This window comes from Hemicordylus capensis, chromosome 4, assembly GCF_027244095.1.
Source record: "Hemicordylus capensis ecotype Gifberg chromosome 4, rHemCap1.1.pri, whole genome shotgun sequence".
Classification (NCBI taxonomy): Eukaryota; Metazoa; Chordata; class Lepidosauria; order Squamata; family Cordylidae; genus Hemicordylus; species Hemicordylus capensis.
Genome location: NC_069660.1, coordinates 267,941,642 through 267,967,092, shown reverse-complemented (window position 1 = coordinate 267,967,092; position 25,451 = coordinate 267,941,642). Strand labels below are relative to the sequence as shown.

Below are 25,451 nucleotides of genomic sequence, written 5' to 3'. Positions count from 1 at the left end.
TGCTGAATCCCTTTCAGGACACATGCATACTTTCATTTCCAGGAAGCTCCTGGCCCTGACAGCAAGCAAGGGGCTCAGGAGCGGCGGGCGGGGGGAAGCAAGTGGGGAGAAAGCAAGTTGCATGGAGGACTCAGGAGCCAGGGGAAGGCAAGTGGTGGTGCCTCTGCTGCTGCAGCAGCAGCACATCAGCTTGCCACTGCTCCTGCTGCTACTCGCAGTAGTTGGGTGGTGGCTGTGGAAGTGGAAAGGAAGAGGAATGCATTTTATCGTTATGTATTTTGTACATATAGTATTTATGCATTATTAGAATGACTTTTAATTCAATTAATTTTAAATTACTTAATCTTGGCCTGCCAGAACTTCAAAAGTTTAATTTTAATTAAATTCATGTTATTTTAATTTTATTAATTAATATTAAGCATTAATTTAATAATCAACAGCCTAAAATTGACTTTGGCCCCCACCCACCAAGTCACCGTTGGTTTTGGCCCACCAGGGCATTTGAGTTGTGCACCCCTGGCCTAAGCTCTTGAAATTGAGAATAACTGTCTGCAATAAGTTCTTATACTGGTAGTGATATAGTTTAATTAAATGACACAATGCCCATGTAGGTGCTTTTCTATTCCTTGGAGACTGATTAGTACCGGTAATGGTGAAGATAAATGAAGGGTCCCAGGGAGGGAATAATAAAGTCCAATTAAATGACTGGACCTGGCCAGGCTTCAACAATGCTTTCATTAATTTGAACTAAATAGATTTTTCAACGTGTATCTCTTACAGAGGAGAGGCAAGTGAGAACCATATAGTAAGAAAACATTGGCAGTACAAGTCCTAAGAGATGGAGACTTATTTTAAGTCAAGAAAATGCTGTATAAATCTGTAAATACTAGGACTGTTCTCACAATTATGAATAGGGTAGGAGATGCCTCCTACCCTAGTTCAGAAGCTGGGCGCACTCCTGATATTTGATCACCAGTCAGTTAAAAACCAAGGTTGGAGGGGGAGAAAGAGATCATGTGTGAGGTTCATGCTTGGTCAGAGGGCTTTTCTTCCTACTTTATTAAACAGCTGGGTACAGATGCTGCGTACGATGGAGCCCTCCGACCAAACATGAGCCTTGTAGGGTGAGGATCACTTCCTCCCCCATCAATCTTGTTTCGCCTTTGCAGACAAGCAAATATTGGGAGCATTCATGGCTCCTAAACTGGGGTAGGAGGTGTCTCACCCAATAAACATTCAAACCACCTTTTCCTTCTCCAACCTACCTAAATAATTAGGCTGTTTAAATACAGGGCTAAGGTAATCCAAATGGATCATGAGAGGCTGCCCAAGTCTTGCCTAGAGGAGCAGAGCCCAGAAAACTTTAGTTTCATAAATCTAGTACTCTGTTATGGATTCTCAGCACAGGCTCTGAGTCCACTTAAAAGTGGAAGTCTTTCCAGGGCATGTGGTGAGCATGGACTCCATGTGGAGTGGGGCAGTAATGCAGGGCAGTAGTGGCACATTTTAAAAAGGTATCTGATCTCCTTCTTTACCACTCCTCCCACCTTGGACAGCACCAGCTGCCAAGTATGATTTTGCCCTCTACACATTCAGTTAAAATTATGTTATCTGTATTAAAGAATATAATTTTAACTAAATGGGGTGAGGAGAGGATTGGGGAATGGACCAGAGTCATACATCGCCTAGGTGCCAAAAACCCTATGGGCTGGCCCTGTGTAGGCAACAGTCTAAAGTCAGATACTGAAGTATACTGATCAGTCATAGCTGATCATACTAAAATGATTTCATTTGTACAATCAGGGTCACTAAAACGTAGTAAATGGATGGATTTTTTCTTAATTTCAGTGAATGTTTATTGGGTGAGATGCGGATTCTAGCCTGAGTTAGGAAAAAGAACCACACAGTGGTAACTCTAGTTAGTAAGTCATCCAGGGTGGAAAGGAGAAATGTGACACACATGACATTAGATCTCAGTGTAGGACAAGTCACTGTGTGACTAGTGCAGTCAGTGACCTCAAGACACTAAGGCAAACGAACATATTCTGATAGTTCATAATTGGGAAGAAGCCTGATTTACAATTAAGATTAAGGCATCTCTTAAACAACTTCAGCAACCCCCCATCTAAGAATGCTAAAGATAAGATAAGAAAGGAAAAGACAAAAGTAATCAACCCTATAAAAAACAGGGATTTGAAGCAACCTGCCCATGAATCAGGAGATATGGCTTTAGGGGAGGAGGTCACTTCCTGCCTGGTCAGCAACAGCCAGTACCCTTGTAAATCAAAAATAGTGCCTCTAAATCTGAGTGATGGGGATTCAGAACAAATGGTGAAATGAATAGTGAAGGAATGAGTAAGAATATTCAGATAAGAGAAAGCAATTGACACCTTTGCTAAGCTTAAAGTGCCCATCTACTTCAAGAACCAACAGTGCTGTGTTCAGGAGTTAAGGTTCCAAACCCCTAACATATCTGTGCAGACTCAAGTCCAATGGAAATTGATTGAACATTGATTCTGAAGCCACTTTAGATTACTGGAATGTTCTTTTGCCCTATATAAACTTCTTGTATTTCTGCACATACATTTTGCTCCCTTAGAACAAGTGAAGAAAGCATCAAATGGAGAAGATAATAGCAGGATTTAAACCACCACTGAGCACTAACTCTGCACCATCTAGGATTCTTTTTGAACAAGTGTATGAAGCATTTCAAATAAAATAGCATAAGAATAGCCCTGCTGAATCAGGCCCAAGGCCTCTTTATTGCAACATCTTGTTTCACACAGTGGCCCACCAGATGCCTCTGAGAAGCCCACAGGCAAGAGGTGAGGGCATGCCCTATTTCTTGCTGGCACTCCCCTGCAACATGGTATTTAGAAACATTTTGCCTCTGAGGCTGGAGGTGGCCTATAACCACCAGACTAGTAGCCATTGATAGACCTGTCCTCGATGAATTTTTCTAAGCCCCTTTTATAATCATCTAAGTTAGTCACCATCACCACATCCCTGGCAGAGAATTCCACAGATTAATTAGATGCTGTGTGAAAAAGTACTTCCTTTTGTTGGTCATAAATTTCCTGGCCTTCAGTTTCATGGAATGACCCCTGGTTCTAGAGTTGTGAGAGGGAGAAAAAATTATATCTTTGTCCACTCTCTACTCCATTCATAAATTTTACACACCTCTATCACGTCTCTCCTTAGCTGCCTCTTTCCCAAACTATAAATACGCAGATACTGTAGCCATGTCTCATAAGAAAGGTGCTCCAGACCCCTGATCATCTTGGTTGCCCTCTTCTTCACTTTTCCCAGTTCTTTAATATTCCTATTAAGATACGGTGACCAGGACTGTGCACAGTACTCCAAATGTGGCCACACCACAGATTTGCATAAGAGCATAATAATATTAAAATTTTTATTTTCTGTCCCCTTCCTAATTATCCCTAGCATGGAATTGTCCTAGCCTTTTTCACAATTGCCACTAGGGATGTGCAGGAAATACATGGTGTTGCTGGCCCTGAAAATGGCATAGATGCATGTGCTGATGCCATTTGCGTGCCGATGTTGCATGAGGGACAGGGATGTGCAAGAACCAGTCTGGAGACCACTGTAGAGGCCTCCGAACCGGTTTGAACATGGCGCAGTTTGGCAGTTCAGTGCTGGGAGTGGTTCTTTAAGGGTGGGTGGGTGCACTTACCCCTCCCACCGCTCCCCCCCTGCCGGCGCTCCTTTTTAAAAGCAGTTTTTGGGGTGGCAGCATACCTCCCTGCTGCCCCATCCCTGTTTTCAGCCGGAAGTGGCCGGAACCGTGCGCACGTCAGGTGGGCATGACATGCACAATGTGCACATGTGCGCATGTTACTTCTGGCCAAAAACGGAGGCAGAGGTGGCAGGGAGGTACACTGCCGCCCCAAAAACTGCTTCTGAAAAGGAGCACCAGCGGGGGGGGAAATGGTTGGAGGGGTAAGTGCACCCCCTGCGCCAAACCGCAGAGGCGCGGCTCCATGCTCATCACTAATGAAGGATGCTGGGGGAAGCATCTCATCACTGCGGTGGGGCATTTAAAGGAGACTGCAGTATGGGCTGCCACTTTCATGGTGACAATGAAAGTGGCAGTATTGTCTTCACAGACTGGCAGTGGCTTCTCCAAGGCTTTCAACAAGTTACCAATGCACACATGAACCTGTCCCCTTATCCCATGTCTCCTAGTTGTTCGAGAGCCTTTGGTTGGGAACTTTGTCAAAAGCTTTTTGGAAGTCTAAAAATACTATGTCAACAAATCGTCTTTATCCACATACCTGTTGACACTCTCAAGAAGTGTAGAAGCTATTCTACATTACTGCCTTACTATTTGTTCCTGTGGAAGGCAATATTGCTGCTGGTAAATTTGAAGATGGTGAAATCAACCCTGATTCATCACAAAAATCTTCGAATTTGGCTTGAACTTGTGGCTAAAGATGAACAGCTTCTTCATGTTAGGGCTGCACAGTTCACTAGGCAGTCAGATTTGCAAGACTGTTTGCTGTAAATCCATCCATCTCCACATGTCCAAATCCCCAGATGTCAAAAAGTAATCTTTATAAAGTCATGAAAAAGCACAACTAAGACTCCAGCTGCATTTAATTCTAATAAGGCCTGTCAGTACACAGCAACAGTGTTAAAAACCCTGGTGTTAAAAACCCTGCACAGCAATATGACTATGTAGCATGCAACTTAAAAACTTGATTTAAAAAACCTCTCCAAACTCTTTTGCAATCAATGACGTAGTTAGAAAAGCATTTGAAAATCAGTCAAAAATCATTCTTTCCATAGATGTCTAACTTCCTGTGAAAGTGTTGGTTTGCAATGCCTACCATATTTGGAAATGCTGTCCCACAATATGCTTTCATTAGTTCCTGCCCAGAATGAAAGCTACAATTAGATATAACTATTACCCAGATACCTACTACTACTGTAAAGTACATAAGGCCCTCAAGGAATCTTCTCTCATCTTTCTCAGGATGAGCACAACAATAGAGAATAAGGCACCATATTCAAAACCTGCTCCATTTTTTGTTATTTTTATTCAATTAAAAGAAGTTATTCAAAACATGGACTATTATGCATTGCTCTGTGAGTTTTGCACAAACCAGTAATAGTTCAAATCAGATCAGCAAGCTGCAGCTCTTACATATCGTGATTTAAGCAAGCTCACCTACCTTGATTATGAAGTGCCAAAAGGAGAAAACCTCTGCCAAGTAACAAACTAACACACAATTAAGCCAATCTACATCAAAGTATGTTCTGCCTCAAAGTCATTGCATTCCTTGCCATTTGCCCAACCAAAAGAAGAAGGGGGGGGGGTGTTTAAAGAAAATTAAATTTATGTATCTGAGGACAAGTAAGCAATTAGAAGAAAAGGAAAACCACCAACACTATGATTTGATCATTCAAATACAGCTTTTCCTGGACATAACTCTGTTGGTATCACCATACCTTTGTATCCTACCCTTCCTCCAAGGAATTTATCTGCACAACAACCCTGTGAGGTAGGTAGTTTGGGCTAAAAAACAGCAACTTGGTCAAAACTACCCAGTGAGTCTCATAGCTGAGCAGTAATTTGAATGCTGTCTAGTTAAAATCTATTTCAAGTCACTACACCACACTGGCCCTTGGCTTGTATGGTAAGTTTTGCGTTCCATGAAGAAACCACCAAAAACAGAATGTGGGATAAGGAAGAGAAGAAGAAATGCCCCTTCCATACCAACAGGATGGCCTTTCTGTATATTGGCAGATCTGTCAGGGCAACAGTGGCTCCCCTCCTCCAGAAGAACTCTTTTCTTGTCTTCAGATAAACTCAGTGTGCTACACCCTTTGAACAGTTTTACAGCTGTTGAGCTGCTAATGGGAACTTCATGTGTGTGCACCCAGCACAAGTGCTGTCAGGAAGAAACCAAATGTCAACCTGAGGTATGCAGCAGTAGCCATAAATATTCCTTTGAACATTTACCATCTGGAACAGTAGATTACAGTTTGACAAAAGCTGGACTAACTTGAGGGCATTCATTCTCTCTCTCTCTCTCTCTCTCTCTCTCTCTCTCTCTCTCTCTCTCTCTCTCTCAAAAAGGACAATCCTATCAGGTCAAATGATGAGAGAACATTATTTCATGTCTGATTTCTCAACTCCTGTCTTGTTAACAGAAACATGGGCACTTACTATTCTTGGGGTTTTGGGGATTTTTCTGAACTTCCCAAGGCTGCAGACTTAGGTAGAAATAAGTCCCACTGAACTCAATTGGATTACTTCCAAGTAAACATGCATAGGACTGGGTTGTAGGTTGGTTGTCTGAAAGAAAACTACAGAGCCAGCAGCAGCCTTGTAATTACCCTGTGGCAGAAAGTGTTTACATTCTTGACAGTGCTGCACCTTGCCTTTATTATAAGGTTACCAAATCCAATAGCTACACAGAGACAAGCTGGCTGAGAGAACCTTATACTCCATTGCTGCATTTTTCTGACGTGAAGGAGCAGTTTAGCCATTCTAACATTTACCCACATTTGCAAGTGGTCTTCTTTTCTGCCTGTAAATGTCTGGGAAAGTTTCCACCTCTCCTTAGGAGCTTTGAGTTGACTGGAAAATCAAAATACTTCAATTTATCCATTTAACTCCCAGCCTAATTAGCAGTTTGCTAATACTCTTATTTGATATTGCTGGAGGGGTTATTTATAAGGAGAGGCACACTTGAGAACACAAGCAGAGCACAATCTGTAAACAGCCAACAGACTGTTGGTGGGGGCAGTGGAAGAGTGTGTGTGTGTGTATAAGGTTCAACTTGAAACAGGTTATGGACATTGATCTTTTGGGTAGCCAAATGCCAGAATCACCAAACACTCATCATAAATCCCTGTGCTGCTCCACCTACTCAGATCTTATTTCAGAAAGGATTTTACACAGAACAGTATCAGATTATTAATCTCTCACCTTCAAAGGCTGATAGTACTAGCCTCCTCCTTCCCATGGAAAACACTGATACTTGTGCCTTACAGGGCATGCAAACTTTGTTTTCCACTATCTCTCGCAGGAGGTAGAACACCACATCTTTTACATCAAGACGGTATTATTTAGAACAGCTTAAACAACAACAACGCCTTCAATAATATACCCAACTAAAAAACCATTCACCCTTGGCTCTAAAATACCTACACAGCAAAACGGTGCGTTCTGCTTAAATCGGCGAGTAGTCTACTCCATCCCCCGCTGGAAAGCAATAAAAGCGCCCGAGTCTCTGCAGGCTTACTCCGAAGTGCACACCCCAACCAGTAATCGAGCCGCGGTCCTGAAACCACTTCCTAGGCGGCAATTCCCCATTGTGAGATTTACTCCGGAGAAACGAGCGGCTGCCTGCCACTGCCGCAGTCATCTTCAACATAAACGAAGCCAGGAGGAGCAATTTCTAATTAAGTCTGCTGCCGCCGCTGCACCTTCCCCAACCACTCAACAAACTCCTTCAATTTAATTAACACTCCGGTCAGCCTGCTCAGAATCTATAAATACAACTAGACTTTAATGGTCCGTTATGGTGATGCTACTGAGTTTTCAGCGACTCGTAAAACTTTCACAAACAGACCTGCAAATGAATTACATCCATCTGCTCCGCGCCGCAGCTGGAAGGGCAGCTTCTTCTCCACATTGCTAAGCTGCTGCTTTCTTCTGCCTCCGCCCCCCGCTCCCCTTCCCTCCCCCCCGCTTGGAAGTCCACGCGGAAGCGTTGCCAAGTCATCGGTCTCCCCCAGCCCAGCGCCGCCGGCTTCCCAGGAGGAGCCCTTCACAACCGGGCAGAACAAGCAGGCTCGTCTCACAAGGACGCCCACCCAGAGCCCTCCGCACACCGCTGCCCTGTCCTTTCAACACCGGCTTGCACAAGAGGGGGGCAGCGGCGGGCGTGCTTCCAGCAGCTCTCCCCTCCAAAGCAACCGCTCCCCCGCCCCACGGCCCCCTTTGCCATAAGAAGTATTTGCACAAAACTCGACAGCTCTACTGGTGGCATCGAAGGCCACGACGTCGCGCTCTGTCCCGCGGGAAGGAGAGTTCGTTGCCTCGGAGTGTGGGGAAAGGAGCCACTTCACGCCTCGCGCCCCCTCCCCGCCGCCAAGAGGGTTTCCTCAGCTGCACCTTCCACAGCGTGGCCTCCGACTGCATGTGCGACCGAGAATCCTCGCTCTGTGCGGCAGGCAGGCAGGTCACCAAGCGATGCCCACTGGTATCTGTCAGCTATACAATAGCAGCATTGATAAGGCGGCAGCGGCGGCAACTGGCTTTGACAAGTGTGCCGTGCTAGCATTCCATACAACTACCCGGGGTAGGAGGAAGGCGGGGGGGAGAAGAAGCGGGGAGCAGTCCCTCACTTGCCCCTTTACCTGAACAGTCTGTGGAGTCCTGCTGGAGGGGAAAGGCACCCTCTGCCCGCCGCCCCGCCCCGTATGTGGATATATATATATTTCAAAAGGAGAAGCATCTTTCCCCCCCCCCCTTTTTTTTAAAGGCTCAACTTGGGCAGAAGAAGAGACCACACAGCTCCGGCGAGGCAGCCCTTGGGCGCTCCTAATCCCCACTCGAACGTGATGATGACACACACTAACCCCAACCATCTGTTGAAACACGTCCTCAAGCCTTCGGCGCGCTGCGGTGTCAAGACGGGCTGCCCAATCCTATCGCTGGCGCTGGGTGGCTCTCTGGACGAAGTGGAGGCGGGCGGGCGAGAGGAACAAAACAGGCTCGAGGTCGGAGCGCGCACTTAGCCAAGTAACCTGAGATTTGCCGAAAGAAAAGGGCGGCTATTAAAAAAGAGAGAGAGAGAGAGAGAGAGAGGGACGGGAGTGGGCGGGGTTAGTGGGGAAGGTAGAGGAGGGGAGGGGATCCCTCCTCGCGGGGGGTGGGTGGGCGGTCGTGCGCCTCTGGCTTCTTCTCACACAACTCCTTGGATTCCCAAAGGACCCGCTCGCAGTGGAAGACGCACGCGAGAAGACACATCCTTCATCAAACAGGAAAACGTCATGGCATGGCTAGCACCAGAGACGAGGAAGAGATCAAAAGACCGCGCCTGGGCAAGTGTGAATGTGAGTGCCATGAAACAGGACATTTGCGTATTGCAATCCTCACACCCGCTTTCCAGGGCTTAGGAGGTGACTGCTGCTGCTAGCACTCCAGGAGAGGAAAAGGGCGGCCGAGTGGGAAGGGAAGAAGGGAGGGACCGAGACCATCTCAGAAGCATCAAGTTCTTTCTCATCCTAAGGGAGTCCTTAGCCTCTTTCACAGTGCAGATCCGCTGACCCCGAGGCATCCTTTGCGGACTACACTCCAAGGACGCAGCTTCAGTTCGCGGTGAAAAACCGATTTATAGCCGGGCCGGACCGAGGGCCAGTCCTGAATACTAGTTGAATATTTCCTGGAAGATCCACACAATTCGTGCATGCGTCTACCCACCCTCACTTATTGACGTTAGCAAAGGCTGCAATTCTATGCACAGCCCGAGGTCGTCAGTTCCATTGAACTTTGTAGGGTTTACTGTTCACAAATAAGCAGAGGATCCAGCTTCATTTTGGCAATTCATTACACTTAAAAAAAAAAAAATCCAAATAAGGGCAGGTTCTCGTACACTCTCTTAATTTTGGCTCAAGGCAGAGAACAGGTTGTTCTCAATGAATGCATTTTTTTACATTTACACTCCATCCTTCCACCAAAGAGGATGGCTCTTCCCACTCCCGCCCCATTTACTACTATAAACCGCTCGTCAACCAAAGTTCTCAAAGCACTTTACATAGAAAAATAAATACATAAAGAAGATGGTCCCCTGTTCCCAAAGCTAAAAAGAAATGTAAGGCACATACCAGCAGGGGCGTAACTCTAATAGGGCAAGGGGGGACAGTTGTCTGGGGCCCACTGCCTTGGGGGGCCCCCCAGAGGCAAGTCACATGACTGACTCCCCCAGCTGCACACCCGCCCAGGGCGGCTTCCTTCAGTTGTATTCATCCTCCAAAACTGATGTGGGTGTTAAGACCTGGAGCTACCAGAACAGCATGTCTTTCTCTAGTACCATTAAATGACTTGCATTGTCCACAATTTACAAAAACTTTAAAAAAATAATTTAGGATGATGTTCTATTGTGGCACATAGGAGATACAGTATATACATATACACATACATACTATGCTTGTTACCACTATTCAGCCTCATTTAAAATTCCTTTATTTTATGATCTGAGCTTCAGTGAGGGGGGCCCCATTTTAAAATCTTGTCTCTGGGCCCACTCCAACCTTGCAACACCCCTGCATACCAGAAACAGCCACTGGAGGGATGCTTTGCAGGGGTTGGATAGAACCAGTTGCTCTCCCCCTGCTAAATATAAGAGAATAGCCACTTTGAAAGACACCTCTCTGCTTAGTTAGCAGGGGTGTTTAATTAGGGTTGTGTTTAATCTTCACAACCATTCTTAGGGGTAGATTCTGCTGTGAGTGAATGAGTGAGACCTGTCCCTGGCTTCATGGCTGAGAAGGAATTTGAACTTGGATCTCCTGATCCTAGGATAACTTCCCTTCCACTGCATCACACACCGTCTTACTATATTTAGGAGAAAATATAATAATGCAGTAAATAGGACTTTATGCAAATCCATAGACATTGGGTGAAAATCAGTCAGTTCCCAGAGCTTTCTCATCTTGCTCTGCTTATATAATCCCTGTACCTCAATGTCCTGTTTGTAAAGTAGAGCTAATCATTGTGAGGATGATACTCAGCTAAAAGGGATAAAAGCTAAAGCCAATAAACAAACAAAATCCTCTTTGCTTGTTTGCTGAAATAAGCAAGTGTGGAAAGAAGGATACCAAAGAAGGTTGTGGTTTGTTTTGTTTTTCATTCATACCAAAGTGTCTGGCTTGACACTTGTGTTAAATCTGCATTTCACATGATGATAGATACTGAATTTCTTTGAACTGGGAAAGGGAAATTCTAAAATGAAAGCTATCATTAAAAGTTAAAGTGCAATGATATAAACTGTGGAAGAGCTTGTAAATGAGATCTGTTTTAAGGTCTGTGCAGATCTGCCTATAAGAAAATTATCTCAAACACTTGAAACATTTTGTTTTCTGGGTTTTTAACCAATGCTTATTGCTGGAAGGTATTTTAGAGTCACCAATAACTTTTCAGAAAACATTAATTAAGGGAGGTATAGTTTTGTGCCCAGTTAGTAAATGATCTGTACATGGGAAAAAAGAATAGTTCCTGATTTCATTTGCTTCAAATTCTTCCCAGAAGTGATTTTATGGTGTCTGTTTCAGCCTGTTAAACTGCCACTGCTTTTACAGATGCAGGGTATTCACTAAAACACAATTCCTTAATCTTCTAAATCCAGATAAACAAGCAACAGGGCAATATTTTCAATAACAGTAAGTGGCAAGGCCACGATGAAACTATTATCCCTTGGGTACCATAAGATTTTAAACAGTGCCAATTAATGCTACAGGACAGGCTTTGTTTTTCTTTATTTCTTTTTCTAGCAGACTGTGATCTGGAAAAGCTCCGAATAACCTTGTCGATTTGTAAAACCCTGGAGGCATTCTTAAAACTAGTTTGCTTTACTTTTTCTTTAACTGTACTCTGAGTACCAAAGTAAAACCCAAGAAGCTGTGAAAGTGTAGACTTAACAATTTCACCCGTATTGTGTCAGTAACACCACATCAGAAGTGCATACAACTCAGAGACTCGGGAAATCCAAAATATTACAAACAGCTGTTAGAATAGTTATCCAGTTCTGACTTACAGCTACAGAGACAGCAGGTGAAAAAAGGTTACTATTGCTTGCATGGTCAAATGTGTTGTCAAATTATCCGTGAATAAATTACAATCAGCTTGCGAGCCCTATGGGATTAGTTCTAGATATAGCTAAAATTGTTCTCTGCTGCCTTGAGCCCATGGGATAGGGCTAATATGAATATAGAAATGGCACAAAATGGTAGTATTAGCATGGTGGAAATATTGTTTCTGTATTTGCCATGGGGTATGCACACTGATATACCTGTTTTTAAAAGGTGCGTGCTCCCTCTTTCCTCCACCCCCAGTTTTCCCTCACCAGGGCTTCTAGGTACCACCAGCATCCTTCAGGGCATGGGCATTTAGAGTTCAAGCAAGGGGGGCAGTTGCATTCCCCAGAGTGAGCCAGTCCCATTGTATTCAGTGGGGCTTTCTCCCAGGAAAGTGGGTATAGGATTGCAGCCTTTGCCCCCCCCGCCAGAAAAAAGTCCGGTGGACACAACGGTCCCAAGGAGTTTAATGAAAGTTTACAACCTCTCTCCTCAGCGTTACACTTTCTCATACTCCCCATTTGTATTAATTAGTCAAATCTTTGCCCTTGAATGTTCTTAATAATTAAATAAAATATTTATTACTAGTTTTTACTTTGAAAGGACAGGAAGCGGAAGTTCCCAAGATATCACGTGTCGTAAAGGTAAAGTGTGCCTTCAAGTTGATTTCGACTCCTGGCGCCCACAGAGCTTCTTTGGTAGAATATAGGAGGGGTTTACCATTGCCTCCTCCCACGCAGTGTGAGATGATGGCCTTTCAGCATCTTCCTATATCTCTGCTGCCCAATATACTACCAGCGGGGATTCAAACCGGCAACCTTCTGCTTGTTAGTCAACCATTTTCCTGCTGTGCCACTTAAGGTGGCATCATGTGTCATAGGAGTTCTTTAAAAGAAAAAGCTGAAAACTACTTCTGGAGACATTAGGTCTCGATGAAGTATCTCAATGTTGCTAGTTTTTAATGGCAGTATAATTTCAAATCTGCCCCTGCACGCATTAATAAAATAAAAGCAAATTGACCATCAAGAAGTGGAAATATGTATGGAAATATGCATAATTTTATAAGGAGCAAGTTCCAGCACTACTTCCTTTGCTGGGCCTCTTCTATGACCTTTGGACCATGTTGGTCATTAATATGTTGGGCATCTATGAACCCACTGCCTTCTTCACCAACTGGTCCCACAGATGCTTCATTCACACATACATACCCCTTCACACCAGCCATGGTTCACCCACATGTAGCCTCCTCATTTATTTATTTATTTCTTGCATCCTAGTTAGCATAATATCCTGTAAGTTGCCTTGAGTTTACATTGTTAACTTTGTACATTGATTTAATAGTTAACCTATCCTGTTTGTCTGTCTAGTGGAAGAAGAGGAAGAGGGCCTAGAAAGCACTCTTCCTGTGGATCTAGAAAGAAGGCATGCCTATTATGAATTTGTGAGTAAGGTGAGGAATTAGCAGGACATAGAGGAATGCAGGGGGCATTCTCATATTAACAAGTTTGTTTAATCCTGTTCAATTGTCCCATTCATGAATGTATAAAAGGAGTATCAGTACATGTGTAGCTATCGACACATAGCATATATGCTCTTTTCACAATTAAGCAAATGCACAGAGGTTGTGGCCAGTGGGCACATTGACATCAGGATCATTGCCTGTTGTTACAGTCCTGCTTTTCCTGCCCGCTCCGAAGCACTCATGGGAGGGGAAACAACTAAGGAGAGCTTCTGTCTATGTGCTTATGAAAGTCCAAGTGGAGGAGTTTGTTGTGTATATATCAGAGTGATATGAGATCTTAGGATATGAAAGCAGGAGAACGCCATGTATCAGTTCCTGGTTCTCACTTTACAATACATACGGTGAGCAATATTTGGTCCCATGGAAGTCTCCCACTTCCAGAAGCAAGGGCAGGGTAGCAAAGATAGTATTCTGAATAGTGGGCAGGATCCATGTTAGTCATGACTGAGTCTCACTGAAATTAGTAGAACTGAAGTTAGCCTTGACTAACTTGTCTCTGTTATTTAGTCATGACTAGCATAGTCCAGATCCTGTCCACTTTGAGCAGATGGAGGTGCAGAGGCAGCATAAGAGCAGGACTGATAGAAAGGGAAGTGAGATGGTGGAAGTCTATATTAAGGAATGGTAGAAAATGTCTATCTGGTTTCCACCCATGATTTAAAGAGGGGTCAAAAGTGACAGAATCTACAGGAAAGTGGGGAAATTCCCAGTCTTTGTAAAGAAATAGGGCCTGCGTATGTCTGCCCTGGACACTGTTCTTCTTCCTAATACACACACACACACACACACACACACACACACACACACGTCTTCCAACAAGATCCATGCCCCAAGGTTGAATGGAAGCTCTTCCATTCTATTTCCATAAAGCAAATTCTCTCTTCAGTTTCTGCATTGCTTTTCAACAGTGCAGCACAGAAGCTGCACACATTCAACCACCAGTCAGGATGGGAGGAAGGAAAACAAAGCCCACATCCAGAAAGTTTGGGGAAACGTCTATGAAGGATATAGCAGAAGCAACCACGTATCTTCCCTCTGTGAACAATTTTCTCTTCTACATAAGAGAGAAGTTGGAAGACATGCACACACGTGTATGTGTGTGTGTAATGCCATATATATAATAAATGTAACAATAAAATATATACCTATAATCCTAGTAATCCCCAAATCCTCCTAATCTTTAAAGCAACCATGTGCCTCTGATATAAGACATTCTGCTTACATTTTTCATTTATCCTAATACCTCAGATAAACAAGGCTCAACATTATATGGATCCTTGCTAACTGGGCAAAGAGGCACTAAATGGTTAGTCTCTTATATTCAGCACAGAGAGAGCAACTGTCCCTATTCAGCACAGTTTCTTTCTGGTGGCTGTTGCTGGTGCCTACCTTGTATTTCTTTAAACCATGAGCCCTTCAGGGACAAGAAATCACCTTATTCTTTTCTATGTATGCTGCTTTTATAACTTTTTTTTTTTGCTTGCTGAAAAGTGGTATATAAATAACAATAGGAGCTTCTACAATACCACACCTTTATCTGTCTTTAAAATACCCCTTTATTTAGCAATCAAATTAGAAACATCCACTGCTACAGAAGAAAATGTTTCCTATAAGTTAGTCTCCTGCTAACTTGGCAAAGAGGCACCTTTTAACGTGGTGATTCTCTTTATTTAGCAGGGGGAGAGTAACTGGCCCTATCCACCCCCAACACAGTACCTCCAGTGACTGTTGCTGGTGTCTATCTTATGTTTCTTTTTAGTTAGTTAGTTTAGTTATTAGCTTGTAAGCCCTTTGGGGACAGGGAGCCATCTTATTCATTCATTCATTCATTCTCTGTGTAAACCGCCCTGAGCCATTTTTGGAAGGGTGGTATAGAAATCGATTATTAATTATAATTATTATTATTAATAGAAAAAACAACAAAATACAAAGATCTACAAACTGAAATTGAAAGGCTGTGGCAGAAAAAGACCAAAGTAATCCCAGTGGTAACTGGCACCCTAGGTGCAATTCCAAAACAACTTGAAGAGCACCTCAACACCAGAATCAACAGAAATCACCATCAGCCACTTACAATAAGCAACTTTACTGGGAACAGCCTATATTCTGTGACAATATCTATAATAACAGCAACAACATTGATAATAAAATTCAGCTATCCCAGGTCCTTGGGAAGGACTCAATGTCTGGATAAAACAAACCAGTCAATAATACCTGTCTGACTGTGTAAACAAGAAATCATTATCATCATCATCATCATCATCATCATCATTTTATTGTCAATGTTGTTGCTGTTGTTATAGATATCGTCGCAGAATATAGGCTGTTCCCAGTAAAGCTGCTTTTTGTAATTGGCTGATGGTGATTTCTGTGGCCCCTATGGTGTTGAAGGGCTCTTCAAGGTCTTTTGGAACTGCACCCAGGGCGCCAATTACCACTGGGATTCTTTTGGTCTTTTTTTTTGCCACAGCCTTTCAATCTCAATTTGTAGATCTTTGTATTTGGTGATTTTTTCTATTTCTTTTTCTTCTATTCTGCTATCCCTGGTAGGCTGGTATTGCTGGTACATTCTTTTTAAATAACCTCTTCTAGTTGGACTAGACTTGTAATAGCAGATCATTATTTCCTTGTTAGCAGTTTTCGTATATTTTTTCCGGTTAAGCGACGTTTCTTCCAGTCACCTTCCAGTATCCAGCCCTGGTTGCTCAACTGAAGATCCTGAGTCCTGTTGCCCACTTGCCACCAGATGTCCAGGGACTTCAGCACCTGGCGCGGTCCTTGTTGACCCGGGCGATGACCGATCCGGTATAGATTTATTAAAGTTACTTCTCACCATATTGTTGATGGGAGAGGCACTCTTTGTCTGGCTCCTCTGGTGAGACCTGTCCAGTATGGTTGGACCTCTGGCATAGTTCTCACCTTCCTCAGAGCACACAAGCCCCACAACCATGCCAAGGTAGTGCCTCACTGGGGCACTGGTAATGCCATCCCAGGTCCTTGGGAAGGACTCGATGTCTGGATAAAACAAACCAGTCAATAACACCTGTCTGACTGTGTGTGTAAATAAATAAATAAATAATATAATATAATATATTACATAAAATAATTCTGATTAATGCTATTTTGGGATAACTTTGCCAGCAATTCTCCAGATATAGTTTTCAATTTAAAAAGTATCCGCTTTTTAACGGTCTGCAACAACTACATCCTGCTCACTATTTGCTGTCTCGTTACCCACTTCTGTCCTTCATGTTTTAGAAGAACTGATTCCTGAACTAATTTCAAAATATGCAACCATGCTCCCCCCGCACCGCCCTCACCAATGCAGTCAGACAGTGTTTTCAAAGAATTTAGGAAGACTCATAAACAAAGTCAAATCAATGGAAGTTCCTCAACTGTCAATTACGTGTTAGTATCTCATGCTTCACATATTCTTGCATTTAGTTTGGAACTTGGCTCACCTTTCCAGGCTTGAAAAAGAGCTCCGTAAAGCTTGAAAGGTTGTCTCATCTGGCAACATATATTTGCCAGTTAGGCATATCCTAACTCAGTTTGTCTTCTTTAGAGCTTATGAAGTGTTGTTTGAACATTCCATTATATACAAACTACCTGCCATCATTTTAAACCACTGAAAGGAAAATGAAACCCAAGCCAGGTCAGAATGACCTTGCTTAGATAAGATTTAGAACAAAATAAATGTATTGCTGGAAAATAACTCAAGGCAATTCTAACATGCAAGAGTAAGTGGTGGTAAATAAATGCAAGTCTGTAAAATATTTCTGTTTTGTTTCCACAGTTAACATGTATCTTTAGCATACTCAAGTCTGACTATGGTAACTAATAGCTCTTTGCTAGTGTATGCACTGCTAAGCATCACTCCTCTTGGTCTAGACCAGGGCTATTCAACTATGGCCCTCCAGCTGTTTTGGAACTTCAGCTCCCAGCATCCCCAGCAACAGTGTCCAGTAGTCAGGGATGATGGGAGTTGTACGACAACATCTGCAGGAGGGTGACTAGACTGAATTTCCCATTTCTATTCCTCTTGCTTCTACTAATGCAGGAGCAAGTTACTATGTGTTGTGTAGGCACAACTTGAATTTGCTAATTAATAAAAGAATCTGAAGGTAAGAAGTGCCAAGTTCACAGTAGTCCCTACTGAAGCTTCAGAGAACACAGCATCACTTTTTGCATTTCCATGATCGGCAGCCTGGGGTAATTCACTGTGGTGAGGTGGAGGGAGTTAATGATGCCACGGGAGTGAGTGATGTACCGGAGAGGGAATTCTGACCCACTTTCAGTGTTGTAACCCACCCCGCGAACAGCACTTTGCATTCTAACACCGGAACAGGGCTACATTTACAATGCAATCCTATGCATGTTCACTTAGAAGCAAGTTTCCCTCTCTTCAAAGTGGCATACTCCCAAGAAAGGATAATAGAACTGCACTGAAGCCCAATGTACATTTACTTAGAAGTACATTCCACAATGCTCATGGGGCCTTCCTCCTAAATCAGTGTGCATAGGATTGCTGCCCACACCTACAGGTTATGCAAATCACACTGCATCCATATACAGAATGCAATGATACTCGTAGTTCGTTTAACCAGTTTTCTGACTAGGCTCAGGGCAAAAGCATACAATTATTACAAACATTATGAAAAATCATCCTTAAACAGTCATGTCAGTATTTTGAAATCAAACCTTCAGCAGGGAAAATATGAGTTATCATGCCTATCAATGTGAAGAATGTTTGTTGCCAACATTACTGTTGTTTGTAATTTTTTTAAAATTTTCATCTTACCCATAAACATATCCTTTTACATGCAGCCACAAATGCTTTTGAATGCTAAGTGGAATGAAGCAGTCAGGAAGTCAAAGGAGAATGGCAATGGTTGTCCGTCCTATTTGATTTTGCTTCTTAAAATTATATTATATTATTTATATAATGATTTTCAGTCAAAGAGTTCTCATAGGAAAAGGAATACGAAAATAGTTCCCTCTCCCATAGGGGCTCATGGTATTTTTTTTTAAATTTTTTTTTAAAGGCACAGCAACAGCCACTGGAAGGGACACTATACTGAGATTAACAGGGACAGTTGCTGTCCTTCTGTTAAATATTAGAGAAAGTTATTTATGCCTTTTTTTAGGTAATTACTTGTAGTGGTTCAGTGCCCAAGGCATAGTCCAAAGGGACATGACAGAGCAAACTGGCTGTACAGGAATAGAAGAGTTGAGTAGCAAAGATAATGGGGTCTTGCTCAGGCACAGAGAAGTGCATCAGCAATTCTCAGCGTCCACAGGCGACAAGGAGGGATGTTCATTCCGGCTGCCATTAACTTATTCAAGGCAAAGTTGATGGCTCAAATGTTATATGGGGCACAGCTGGGACCCTATGCTAACTATTCTCTCCTGGAGCGGGTCCAAGCTAGGTTCTTAAGAACATTATATCTGACTCACAAATGCATTTCTAATGCAACTTTGAGATTGGAATCGGCATTGTCTCGATAGAAGCCAGAGCCTGGTATTTAATACTAATAAACTGGGCAAGAATCATTGTATTGCCCTCTGTTACTGTTGAATAGGCACTGCTCGAGCTGGTGGGAGAACTGTGTCAGGAAACTCCATACCTATGGTCTTTCACCTGAGGCAGTCCTCTCTGTCGGTTTGGACAAGGCCAAAGGACTTATTAAACAAATGATCTGGGATATTGAGTTTCAAAAAGACCTGTCAAGAATATCTAGGTCATCCCTCCTGCTCATTTTAAATTCACAAAAATGACACTGAACATTGAAACAATAAAGTACAGGATGATGCATAGCCATTTGCTTTACTAGGCATGATTTAAGATAAGTTAAAGATATAGTATGATATATGTAACAAACAAGTATTTTTTACATGTGTACTGGGAATGGTTATGTGTGTATAGAAGTGCACGTACATGTGTGTGTTTATGGGTACATGCATACATTTGGGGGTTTTTTTTAAAGTGGGTGGAGGAAAAAAATGAAACCAGAATTGTGAAAACTTACTTTTTCTTACAAAGCTGTACAGTACCTTCTCCTCCACCCACCAGCTCAATAAAAATCTACTTTGTACCCTGGTACCGATTCAACACTTCTGTTCAATTCTGCTTTGGGTCATTAGCCCCCTACTGTTCTTTTTGTGATTTTCTGAGAGCCTTGCTTGTGTTTGCTGATATTTTTAATAGTGATTTTGGTTGTTTTGGCTTTTGTAACTTAAAAGATTTAATTAATAATAAAGCAAGTTTTAAAAAATGATACTGGACAACAGATTCTGATCAGTTTCAGTTTTCGATCTTTGGAATTAGAGAGATCAGATATTTTCGTCTGGAGAGTCACAAAGAGCTTTGGGGAAAAAACATCTTAAAAGGATACTTTTGTATTTTTAACCTGCAGTTTCAGATTGAGCCTGTTGAGGTCAAGAAAGACATTCCACCTCAACTCTCCCATCTTATCTTGTACCTCCCTTCTTCATCAGAAGGGGATGTCACTTACTTTTTAAAATGAAATAGAATTGGGGGGGGGGACAAAAAGTGAGCAGTGCTCATGTGTTTTCAGCAGAACCCAAATAAGAAACTTGCGAGAGCAGATTGTGCAAGCTGATTTTCATTTTTTGCATATCAAGTTGCCCTCATACATTACATAAGAAGCACAAGAAGAGAAAGTGCAATTCATTCATGTTGCCTGTTTCCCCATTCATTCAATTTCAAAATCGAAATTCAATTTGCATGGGTAAAATTACCCAGAATTGCTACAAATGAAGGCAGGGTTGTAAGTAGAGCAAACTGGCACTTCAATGTAGCGATGGGCAAGTCCTGTCAGTTCCCATCCAAAATGAGTATGGGCCCACCAGATTGTTTTGATGAAAATTCACAATATATCAGGAAATGATCTGAGCCTACCATATTGCCTCGTATGTTGATGTGGATCATGACACACCATTGACCTGTACTGGTGTGCCAGGCTGAGGCGAGATTCTAGAGAATCTCAGCATTGGAGGCCAGGGACAACATACTAGATTACATATTGTGTCCTGCTAGGAGTCTTCTCCAAACCTGCAGTGTCATACTCCAGTATTCGCTCCCAGTATCATTTCCCCCCAAGTTTTTGCAGCAGTTGTGTATTGGTTGCAGCATACTTTTCAATGATTGTAGAAGACTGGAATACATAATAATGGAACTTTACTTGAATTGTGCAATTCTTTACAACCAGATAAAAGTGGCTGCTGTTCTAGTTTACTGTTCCTTGCTTGGAGTTTCCGAGAGCTAATTCCCACCATATATCTACTTGTAGAACATTTTCAATCCTACCATCAGTCACTGTCACAGCCCATCCCTAATTGAATTTCCTATTGAAGACTATCAGTGGATGAAGTTTCTTCAGGACCAAACTGTGTATCATACACAGCTTTGTGTATTTTTCCTATTTTTAAATGAAAGCAGAGTGAAAAGCTGTGGAATTCAGTACAGGAAAGGTAATAGGAGGATCTGCTTAACTCTTTCCCTTACAGGATTTTCTGCTCAAAATTACTCTTCTTCAAGTTGCTTTTGGCACCAGAAGGGAAAAGTTTGGATGCCTAAATTAAATTTCCTTCTGGTCCATTCCCAGTTTCTGACAAGTCATAGCAACATAGGAAGCTGCCATATACTGAGTCAGACCATTGGTCTGTCTAACTCAGTATTGTCTACACAGACTGGTAGCGGCTTCTCCAAGGTTGGAGGCAGGAATCTCTCTCAGCCCTATCTTGGAGAAGCCAGGGAGGGAACTTGAAACCTTCTGCTCTTCCCAGAGCAGCTCCATCCCCTGAGGGGAATATCTTACAGTGCTCACACTTCTAGTCTCACATTCATATGCAACCAGGGCCGATCCTGGTTAGCTAAGGAGACAAGTCATGCTTGCTACCACAAGACCAGCTCTCCTCTCCCAGACCAGCTCTCCTCTCCCAGTTAGTCGTTAACTCATCCTAACACCTAACTTTTCATCTCAGTTAGGATGAAAGACAGACTTTTGAAACGGGAGAAATTGGTTTCTGAACACACATTTGCTGCATTCTGTTTTCAGAGTGGCACCTACCTTCCACCCAGATGATCTGTGCCTGTTCTTCAGCCACACCATTCATGTGCCCACATGGCACTGCAGAGAGTGGCACAGCCATCTGGAGGCTGGGGAGACAAAGCCCAGCCTCAAAAATCCCACAGTGCACTACGCGAGGAGCACCACGCATTGGAGGATTTCCCTGCTGTCAGGCGCTCTAGCTGCCTGGCTCTATGAATGCTCAGGCTGCAGGCAGCCATGTGTTCATACAGCTGGGGACTTCAGTAGAAGGACGCGCTTCCACCCTTCTACCTCAGTATAAAGTAAAGTTGTGCCATTGAGTCTGTGTCAACTCCTGATGACCACAGAGCCTTGTGGTTTTTCTTTGGTAGAATACAGGAGGGGCTTACCATTGCCATCTCCCACGCAGTCCTGATACCTTTCAGCATCTTCCTATATAACTGCTGCCCGATATAGGTGCTTCCTATAGTCTAGGAAACATACCAGTGGGGATTGAAACTGCCAACCTCTTGCTCCCTAGGCAAGTTACTTTCCCACTGTAAGCCCAGGTAAAAAAACCTGGACAACCGTGGTGAAGAGTGCCAGGATCTGGACTAACGCCGACACTTCACATGAGCAGCCCTGCCCGGGTAGGGCAGCTCAAGTCCAGCTAGCACTGCTCATGTGAATCACCTCATTCTCTTCAAAGGACTGACCTCAGATTCTCATGCATTTCTTTGCCATTTTCTTATTTTTTGATGTTTATTCAAGTTAAAAATCTGGGACTAAGCCATCTAAAACACCGCCTAGAGATATACCTATCAGGCAGTATATAAAAATAATACAATTAAATTAAACACAGCAAAACATGCTCTATACAACAACTGAGTTAAGAAACAAAAGGGCTTATAAGATCATTAAATTTGAGCAAACGACACACAAATGATCAGAATTAAATCTCTCCATTTAGTCAGATCTCTCTGTCTTTATTCTTTCCCAGCCCAGCCTGACACAAAACTGGCTCCAAAACATGATAGACGTGGAGAGATATGAGTAATCCATGAACCTCTATATACATTTTCCTTATCAACATTCAGCTTTAACATTTTCCCCTGAGCTTGCTTCTATTATTACACAGTGCTGAGGTACCACTTTCCTAAGAAAACAGTAAAAAGGGCAACATTTCTCTGAACAGAGCGTGGGAATGCACACAGTTTAACGTACCGATTCATTTTTTTCATAGCAGCTAGAGGAAATGAACACTATTCATGGCGACAACTGATCATTTAAGTCCCATAACACTTCAGAAAGGTAGTGCAAGTAACCCTTCAAGTGCCCTCTATGAGAAGTCATAGTAAGGGGCATAGGAACTTATGGGGGTATACTGGAAATCTCTTCCCAGTCTGACTGGTCAATTGCCCAAATTATCAGTGCAGGATTCCAGGAATACTTCAAATGCTTACTGATTCTGTCAAAGCTGCTTAGGGCCGAACTAGATGTGAATCACTGGTGATCTCATGGGCTGTTTAAAAAAAAAAAAAAAAGGCAGCCATGGGGCTATTTTGAATATGGGGAAAATGCCACTCTGGTTAACCCTTTCCTCCCTTGTCCTTCCTCTATTTAAATCAATACATCAAACTGCATTTACATTTAAATTATTGCTCTACTATGTTATTTAATAATAATAATAATAATAATAAACATAATTATAAATTATAATAATTATAAATAAATATAAATAATTATAAATAAACTGTTATTTATCAGTAAGAGTAAATTTCAAAAATGTTAGTACAAAATAAAGTAACTATAACTGGGCCTAGCCAGGTGACATAACTTGTCCTGAACAACTTACTAATATTCATTGAAAGGGAAGGGGCTGGTGTGGGGTCAGGCAGGTATAGTTAATTGTCTACTTGTTAATTATCTACTTGTCTTCCACTTCTCCACAAAGCATTTGGGTTCTGTGGTGCAATGGGGGAAATCCTTGACTAACAAGCAGAAGGTTGCCAGTTCAAATCCCCGCTGGTACTATATTGGGCAGCAGCGATATAGGAAGATGCTGAAAGGCATCTTCTCATACTGCACGGGAGGAAGAAATGGTAAACCCCTCCTGTATTCTAGCAAAGAAAACCACAGGGCTCTGTGGGCACCAGGAGTCGAAGTCGACTCCTCGGCACACTTTTTACAGTGACTAACATCCTGACTAATGAAGCACGTGCGTTAGGGGGGTCAGCAGGAATGCACCAGGAACCTGTGCACAGTTTCCCTCCCTAGTCTTCTGCATGTGTGCAAGAGGGCTAATGCACATCAGAAGCATTCTGTTAAGCAGAAAGACATCACTGAGGGTCAGCAACATGTTTCTTACAGAGAGTTCCCAGAGTTGAACAGTGCCTGGAAGTATTAGCCCTTTGGTGCCACAACATGCACTGGAGCAGTTGTGTGTGGATTCTTGGCATGTCCCCACAGATTTTGCTAACACCAGTATCCTTAAGATCTGATTTGATGCAGGATAATTCTCTGAGGTTGGGGTTTACCCTCAGTAAATGTGTACAAGGGAACAGCCTTGGGATTTATTTTTTGTTAGTAGCATCTTCTTGTTATTCAGGCATTAAATAGAAGCATGTTTCATGACTGGGTAGTGGGCATCAAACATCCCACAACTTTAACAGACAATGAAGTCTTGTGATAGGTTATATTTCTTTTCCCACAGATATGCATACAATAGCTGCATTTCATATGCATATTTTAAATAGATAATACCTTGCCCTATGAGTACCTACCAAGCTGTTATACTTCAGAGTCTTTCCTCATCAGAAACATTCCATGAATTTACAAAATGTCTTTTCTGTGAGATAAAGTTGCAATCTTTTCCTGGACCTGTGCCTTTAACAACACCCTGACACGAAAATTTAGCAGATGAAGCTTTTCAACTGCTAAATTTCTGTGCATCATTTTGCTGATAAAGGCACAGAAGGAGAGCTAGTTTAAAAAAAAAAAAGTGGCAAGTCTACCAGAGAGAAACTTTTTAAAGAAGCAATCTCACAGTGAAATTTACACAGAAGAGTTCCAGCATGCACTGGGCTAATAAGAACTGATCAAAGCAGAAAAATAACTAGCATATGTAGGCTTATATATATTTACTGTTTTGCACCAGGCTAACCTCCATCATGATGATGTTAGCCTGATACAGAAAACACCACAAACGGTTTTTCCAAAGTGTTTTCTGAAATCCAGGGACAAACTGTGCTAGGGATGACCCTTTGAACTGTCCTTTCTTTGTGGGCAAAAGTAGCACAATGCCACTACTACACACAGCCCCACTGCAATACATGTCCAAATGAAAGATCTGCAAGAAGCAGATGGGAAGCAGCTGCATGAATGCACTCACTGATCCTGTAACCCTGTTAAACAATGTTAGATATTCTTTCTTAATAAAATCATGGGGGAGAAATCTTTTAAGTATACAGAGGACATCTGATGACTGCAGAGACTTCTCCTTTTTTAGGAAAGCAAGCGTGACTTCAATAAACTGAAGAAAGAATTTCTTCAAGCCCACCTTTTCACAAAAATACCTAGTGCAGCAGAATTAATGCAGCAGCATTAGAACAGCAGCATTCATTAAACAGTGAAGTCCCTGATTTTCCAACTCTTACCCTGAAAAGCAAAAAAAACCCTAGAGAATTTCATGTAGGCTTTACTGGTGTGGAGTGGCAGTGCCAACCAAATGCAGCAACGATAAGGCCAGTTTGAAGGTGCAACATCTAGTCCCTGAGAGGTTTGCAAATCTCTCAAACTGCAATCCTAAGCGCACTTACTAGGGAATGAAAGTTCCATTGAACCACACTTTAGAGTCACATTGTATGAACAGAAGGAAGAGAGGTCTTGTTTTCCCCATCAAATGGCTGCAGCAGCCAGAGAAACCACACCAGGAAGTTATCCAGACATGGCTTCATGATGCGGAGTTATCAGAAGAGCGAATTTGCTTTGCAGCAGATTAGGAGCTGTTTAATGCGCGGCATTAAATTGACCATTCGCATTTC

At 42.6% G+C, this 25,451-nt stretch overlaps 1 protein-coding gene across 14 annotated transcripts in view; it reads right to left on the bottom strand.

Moving 5' to 3' along the window:
* Positions 1–25,451, bottom strand: part of SULF1 (sulfatase 1) — a 198,483-nt gene that overhangs the window by 154,921 nt on the left and 18,111 nt on the right. For 4 of the 14 annotated variants that reach the window (XM_053250518.1, XM_053250519.1, XM_053250516.1 and 1 more), the window contains exon 1: positions 7,181–7,381. The exons of 3 other annotated variants lie outside the window; for them this stretch is intronic. The gene's annotated coding sequence lies outside the window, so the exon portion shown is untranslated. Of the gene's footprint in view, positions 1–6,532; positions 6,555–6,958; positions 6,991–7,180; positions 7,398–7,604; positions 7,698–8,616; positions 8,770–25,451 lie in introns of those variants that run through there. 7 more of the 14 variants (XM_053250521.1, XM_053250514.1, XM_053250513.1 and 4 more) reach the window with 6 other exon arrangements.